The 7419-nt window shown below is 41.3% G+C and overlaps 1 long non-coding RNA gene across 1 annotated transcript; it reads left to right on the top strand.

Annotated features, from left to right (window-relative positions):
* Nucleotides 1-6326: 6326 nt before the first annotated feature.
* Nucleotides 6327-7200, top strand: LOC134450136 (uncharacterized). The gene is made up of 3 exons (XR_010035010.1): nucleotides 6327-6608; nucleotides 6690-6768; nucleotides 6863-7200. It is a non-coding gene; the product is annotated as an uncharacterized LOC134450136 (long non-coding RNA).
* Nucleotides 7201-7419: the final 219 nt, after the last annotated feature.

Here is a 7419-nt window from a genome sequence, read left to right as displayed (position 1 = left end):
ATCTTTTGATTTGAAAGGCTTGGTAGCAGCCAAACTTGGGCAGCTGTGAAATATAATTCAGAAAATCCAATCCAAATTCCAAAATAATATGATTAATCACAGATACCTCCTCATCCTTCTACTGCATGAATTATTATTTGTACAGTGTAAAAATGTTTCAGTGGTTTTTTAGTGTTAAAATGAGTTAAATAATAGATTTCCAAAAAATATATTAATTTCTATTTTTAATTAAGTTTTTAGCTAATGGTTGCCATATGGCAACTTCATGCAGTCGTGGAATCTTGTGTAAAATCCTTAAAAAGAGAAATTTCCCATCATAAATATTCAATATATTACTTTCCAAATGTCAAAACTAATTAAACGACATAAATAAAAAAATATATATTTTTAGTATTTAGTGAAAATATTTTTGGTAAAATAGCAAAATATGGTCTACAACACGACCCATAGACATGTACACACATTCACATAAAAGCTTCCAAAAAGGTTGTTTACACTTATTTGCAAACATTTACAATGCATTTTCACATTACGCATGTCTAAAATTACAATATAAGTACAAATTATTAATTTGGCACAAAAAGTATGAGAAATAGCCTCATACTAATCTAATTCTAAGTCATTCCAATGGGGTCGATTGGGGTGAATGGCCAACAATGTTGTTCCATAACTGCATGAAGTTGCCATATGGCAACCATAACATTTTACCATTTTACAAAAAAATCTTTGCATTTAAAGTTGTTTTAATGATGATAAATAACAGTTTACATAGGCCTATTCCAGATAGTGTTTGTATTTTTTCTATATGTTTGGCTGAAATGTTAGTAATACCTTGGTTTATGGAGGCCTCGAGCGATGACCTCCACACACCTAAGTAGGTGATGAAAAAGAGCTTCCTGTGTTTATTTCTAAATCATGTGACCTGAAACGTTTTTTTGGTTTCAACGTAAAAGACTGTCTTATCACAAATAAGTATAAATAAACAGGTTATAGTGCACCCTCTATAGAAAAACTGGAAAAAGTTTACGGTTGCCATATTGCAACCCCATGCAGTAGAGTTGGGATGGGCAACTTTTATGATGAGGAGGGCCACATTTTTTTTCATCGACATCATTGGAGGGCCACATGACCACGAATCTGACTCTAACACGCAGTTTGAGGTGGAGTTTGTTGCTTACTGACTGCCGAGGAGTGATCTCTATCACAGTGGTTCTTAACCTTTTTTTCTCAAAGCACCCCGTTACCTGTGCCCAAGACAAGCCGCGTACCCCCAATCCAAACCTCTATATGTGTATAGGCTCTAAAAAATGTGATTCAAGTGATTAATTACAATGATTTTTGCTTGAGACATTAATCAATACCTTAATGTCTTGACATGGGGATCACAACACCTTTTAATTTAGTTTTGATTTGGCCTAATTATAATGTTCACTTGTCACAGCCTCAACACAAACAAAATTCTGCGCACCCCCTGAAATCTCTGGTGCACCCCCAGGGGGTGCCCGCACCCCAGGTTAAGAACCACTGCTCTATCAGCCAACAGCAGAATTACAATGATTTGGAAGAGATTCTAAAAAAATCTTGTCTTTTTTAAATGATGTATTATCTATAGGTAGTCGAGCGTCAGCGGTGCGGGAGCCGGTTCAGCGCCACGCTGCATTTGGAAAATAGAACTCGAGCGTATTTTTCACGCCGGCAACCGGCGGTGTCTCAATTCAAATGAATGGAAAAGTAGCATGCTAGCTTTGGCTGTGGGGAGGGTTTTGAACAGGACTGGCCGCGCACGCCGACGCTGTCAGTGTGAAAGGCAGAGAAAAACACGCCGGCCAAAACTAAGCAGAAAGACCGCGTTCGTCCCGTGACCGTTCCGTTCCGCCTTGGTATGTTTTGGCCCTAAAAAAATTCTTGTCTTTTTTAAATGATGTATTATCTATGGGCCACACTGAGGGAGGAGGAGGAGGGCTGCATGTGGCCCCCAGGCCTCCAGGAGGAGGAGGAGGAGGAGGAGGAGGGCTGCATGTGGCCCCCAGGCCTCCAGGAGGAGGAGGAGGAGGAGGAGGAGGGCTGCATGTGGCCCCCAGGCCTCCAGGAGGAGGAGGAGGAGGAGGAGGAGGAGGAGGAGGAGGAGGAGAGCTGCATGTGGCCCCCGAGGAGGAGGAGGAGGAGGAGGAGGAGGAGGAGGAGGAGGGGGGCTGCATGTGGCCCCCAGGAGGAGGAGGAGGAGGGCTGCTCCAGTTGCCCATCCCTGCAGTAGAGGGTTAAAGGGGTATGCCACTATTTTGGGGCTTAATACAGTTAAAATCGTTGGCTGGGGTTTATAAAGGTGGTTAAGTGTCTTATTTTTCATGTTAAGCGTTGTCTTGCTTTAAGACAAGTTAAAAGAGGGAATATGTCGCTAAGCCAGTGAAAGTCAATGGATCCGTGTAGCATTGTAGCATGCTACACGGATCCATTGACTTTCACTAGCTTAGCGACATGCTCCCTCTTTTAACTTGTCTTAAAGCAAGACAACGCTTAACATGAAAAATAAGACACTTAACCACCTTTATAAACCCCAGCCAACGATTTTAACTGTATTAAGCCCAAAAATAGTGGCATACCCCTTTAATAATTGGGGCAATTACTTTTTCACACAGGCTCATGCAGGGTTTATGGCACCCTTATTATAAGCCATAAGCCATGGTGAAAATAACTAATTTCACAAGTTTGGATTTGACTATATTTTTAGTAGCCTATATACGTAAAAGAGTTCAGATGCAAAACCCCCTAAGTGCCTTTTCAGAAAATAATCTTAATTCATTTTTATTTAATACAAAGCTATCAAAATTGCATTTTTTTATTTTATTTATGTAATATAACTATTTATATGTATTATCAAGTACATGAATGTAAACCAAACCAACAACGGGGTTCTCTAAACATATAGAAGTGCAGGTCTTCAGAAATGGAGTTAGAGGGTTTTGCATTTGATCTCTTCGTATGTATAGCATGTCCAATAGTAATAGAATCCATGAAAGAAAAACCTTTGTGTCAATTATTTTGGGGTGGGGTTTTTTTTCATAAAAGTTCTCGCCTAGTGGACATTTTTCTGAACATGGAATCAACTGTTTTATTATTACAAGTTAGGGATGCACGATGTGAAAAATTTCGGCCGATACCGATATCCGATATTGATTAATGCGGTTTTGGCCGATAACTGATGGTAGTTCGCTATTTTAGACATTAAGCCTTGTTTGTGTGACTTCTGGGGTGAAGTAGAGATGTTCTCATCACAATTTTGACATTTGGTGCTGAACGGAGCATTTGGGTATTCAAGACTGCAGCCCCCCCACCTTTACATTGACTACAATGAAGCACTCAAGCAATCGATCATAAAATGGCATTAAACTTTCGTTTGCAGAGACATGAAACTCACCGAGTGGTCAGAGGTGGGCAGCGATACGTTGGCTCGAAAATCACCGCGAAATACGCTTCCAGAGAAGATATATTCATTATTGTCCGTCTTCATTGATTGTATTGGTTTGACTAGTATTACTCCGCGCGACCGGAAATGGGGGTGCGTTTGTTTACGTTACTATCTATGGTTTGTATGCAAGCTGTAGTTTTTGTAGCCAGTCCCACTCAAAGATAGCCGTTCTACCTCGCTCCTTGATGTCTACATAAACAACACACTATCGCTACCTACTGGCTGGATGTCTACTGCTATTCAACGGCGTCTGGGGAAAAATAGGTCCGCCAAATGCTAAACAACAGTTAGAAGGCATATTTCGCTGCAATTTTCGGGTCAATTTATCGCTGTCTACCACTGACCACACGGTGAGTTCCATGTCTTCTCAAACAAAAGTTTAATGCCATTTTATAATCGATTGTTTGAGTGCTCTATTGGAGTAATGTAAAGGTGGGGGGGCTGCAGTCTTGGATACCCAAATGCTCCGTTCAGCACCAAATGTCAAAATTGTGATGAGAACATCTCTACTTCACCCCAGAAGTCACACAAACAGGGCTTAATGTCTAAAATAGCGAACTACCACTTTAACCGATACCGATATTGTATGTATTTAAAAAATAAAAATAAAAAAGATAACATTTAATGCAGACTGACAATGATGCAAACTGAATTTTGAATGTCCTCTTTACTTTCCAAAACACGTTTTAACTCCCTGTGATAATTAGATTTTAAAAAGTCCAATCTTATGTTAAAAACATATCAGAACCAATAAAATTAAGAACAGTAACATTTAAAAAAAAACATCGGCTTTAACATCGGCCCAGTTTTACCCATCGGACCGATGTCCGATGTCTTGAGAAATGTCAAATATCGACCGATACCGATGTTTAGGCCGATACATCGTGCACCCCTATTACAAGTACCACCACAACACTGGCAAAAGGTCAATTCTTGTGGAAATCAAGGTGCAAAATAAGTTTGGATGTGATGGCTTTAGTCTAGTGCCAAACATCACCGACTCAATTGGTCTTGTGTGACCCACATTCTCATTGACGCTCAGTTATCCTGAAAACACATCTGAGAGGGTATCACCAACGCTAGTGCTGCCACCTAGCTGTCATACATGTACACTGCAGTTCTATTTTGAACAATGGGAACTCTTTGGTTAAGTATGCCCTTTTCTATTATTATTCTATTATTTTTATATAAATAATGGTTATTGTGGATCGTAAATATGTTGATACTGCCTAACATTAATTCAAACTTATTTACCGAATCTATGGGCCAACTAATGACAAATTCACTAACGTGTAGCCTTGTTGGAGTCATATTTGTGATTCATGCAACTTTTCACTTATTTCCTGTAACCCTGTAAATGGAAGACTTAGTGAAATACTTACCCAATACTTGTTTATCTTTTGTATACTTACCTTTTATGTTTGAAATCATCCTGTGTTTGTATATTTAGTTCTTATTTGCTTACCTGGATCTGAACACACTCCGTCTCGCCTACACACCTGTGAAGTGATTTGGCACTGTGAACCACTCCCTCCGCGCATTGGTGGCGCCAGTCACAGAACTTTAAGGGGGTGGGTTTTTGAACATTCTATAAAAGGAATGTGTTCTATAACAATGCAAGATTCTAACATTCCATATTGTATTGAATGATGCCCAGAATTCTATAGAACTTTCACTGCCCGAACATTCCCGTCACACCGGTGTGACGGTACACTCTTAAAGGTTAATTCATTGGTACACTAACAGGTGGCTGGCAGACAGAGCGTGGGTCAGGAAACAGTTTTCGACCGCATAGAATAGCGTTATCAAAGCTTTGGGTTTACATGGGTTTCCTGTTTGTAAACAACCCCTGGCTGCGCACTGTTCAACCTCTGATTGTTGGATTGTTGGTTGGCGGCCAGTATCTTGCCCCTCCTCACAATACAATGTAAATAAACAAAAAAATAAACCTTATGTATAATATACCATGAATGTCTGTGGACCCAATAGGAGCCCATGTGCCTTTACTACTGGCTGGCTGGTCACAACCTTTTGATTTACTCATCTACCAGCAGATGGCAGCATTTACACACATATGATGGATGGAACAGACACATGCATAGACTACTCCACAGAGCATGCCTGGCAATGAAATGCATGTTCAAGGGGGAACATTATGCTCATTTTCACAGATTATGTTTTTCCTTTACTGTGTTCCTATCCAATGACCACATCTTTCCAAGTCCATTGTTTTGAACGTGTGGAAGCAAAGGTGACAAAAGTAAAAGTGAAAGTAGCCTTCATTAGTGGTGTAATTACAACACTGGCGCATGATATTAGATAGCAGTTCACTTCACTCCATTGCATATGAGATAGATAGACTGTGTTGTTACTGAAAAACACTGAAAACCTAACAAGGACCCACCACAAACTTGATCCAACTAGTGCAGAGTTAGCTGATCGTAACACAATTAGCCAACACGGGTCAACTGGTTACTCAAATAAGTGTTGGAAGGAAACTTTGTTTTTCTTTTACTTTTACTTTTCACACCCCTGTATGTACAGACCTTTTTCCAGTAGTGTAAAAGCATTATCTAAACAAATGTTACAACATTAAACTGGCATTGTCATTCAATCCATAATACCATAGCAGTGTATTAACAGTATGCGAGGGTTTTTTAAGCATTAAATTCCTTCATGTGTCCCTGTGATTAGGTCTCTATATTTCCTTCCTGTGTCCTATTGATTAGGTATCTATATTTCATATGTCCCTGCAGCCCCTCTCACACAATTGCAGTGCTTACCAGAAGAGGCAATGTCCTGTCATGTAGGTGTAGCATATTGGTGCGTGTGCCTTTAAGCCACAGCGGCAATTGGCTGTGGCGCGGTGTGTCATGTGGGTGAGGAGCACCAATTGCTAAGGTTTTAGTTTCTTTTAAAAACGCTACACCTGCTTCAACTTAGCGTCGGCTGGTCGGTCATCATCTGGCTGTTTGTTCGGTTGTCACTGGGAGAGCCCGCGTCCGTAGGCATCTGTATTCCACGGGATGTGGAAGCCCGCGTGGGGTGGTCTGGTCCTGCGGTGCGTCTTTTGGCCAAAAGCGTAATCGCTTCTTGGGTCCCAGCTGAGCTGCTGGCGTGGGCATTGGCTCAACCTCTCCTGGTATGTCCCAGTTTTCCCCTACGACTGATTAATATTTTAATCGCAACATTCCTCTCACTCACTGCATTCATCTCATTCTAGGCATGGTTTACCTAGCCTGTCCGTTTAACCACCGTTGCCCTTGCTGCTGTCTGCGTAGGCGATGTGCCTCGCCCATTCGGTATGTTGGACTCTCCACCACTTGTCTTCTTAATTGAGTTCATTAATACATATACTGTCTAGTCATACTTTCCCCTGATGCCTTCTGTCTGCAGGTAGCCTGTGATCGTTGTATGTAGGGCCAACGGCCCTTGACGCGCTGCTGTTTTTGTTCTCCCGACAAGTATTGTGTATGAGTGTGCGTGTGGAGACTTGACGCGCGGTGCGCGCTTTGGAACTGTCCGTGGAGTGCGGTTGGAGAGTGTGTTTGGTGACGCGCGTTGAGCGCTGGGACTCTCAGTCGAGTGTGTGTGAATGCGTGTGTACGTGTGTGTGTTCTATTTCTTTTGTTTGGTTAATGTACGTTTGATTTCTGTTTTGTGTCTTAGTGTATTGATTTATTGGTGTGTTGACCGTGTCGGGCACACCACACCTGTAATTGGGTCAGCAGGACCACCCTGTGATGATAAGTAAAATGTGTTGCAGTTTTACCTCCTGCCACTAGGTGGACGCAGATATGATGTACTCCCCGGATGTGTGTCTGTGTATTGCAAGTCATCAGTTGATGAACATGAACCTGACGGTGTACCTGTATCCTCCTGACTCGTTATGCTAATAAATAAGTTTAGTTAAGAACCCAAGTTTTCTTCATTAAGATTAGAAACATTACATG

The sequence above is a fragment of the Engraulis encrasicolus genome, chromosome 6 (genome assembly GCF_034702125.1).
Source record: "Engraulis encrasicolus isolate BLACKSEA-1 chromosome 6, IST_EnEncr_1.0, whole genome shotgun sequence".
Classification (NCBI taxonomy): Eukaryota; Metazoa; Chordata; class Actinopteri; order Clupeiformes; family Engraulidae; genus Engraulis; species Engraulis encrasicolus.
This window is presented reverse-complemented; position numbering and strand designations above follow the sequence as displayed.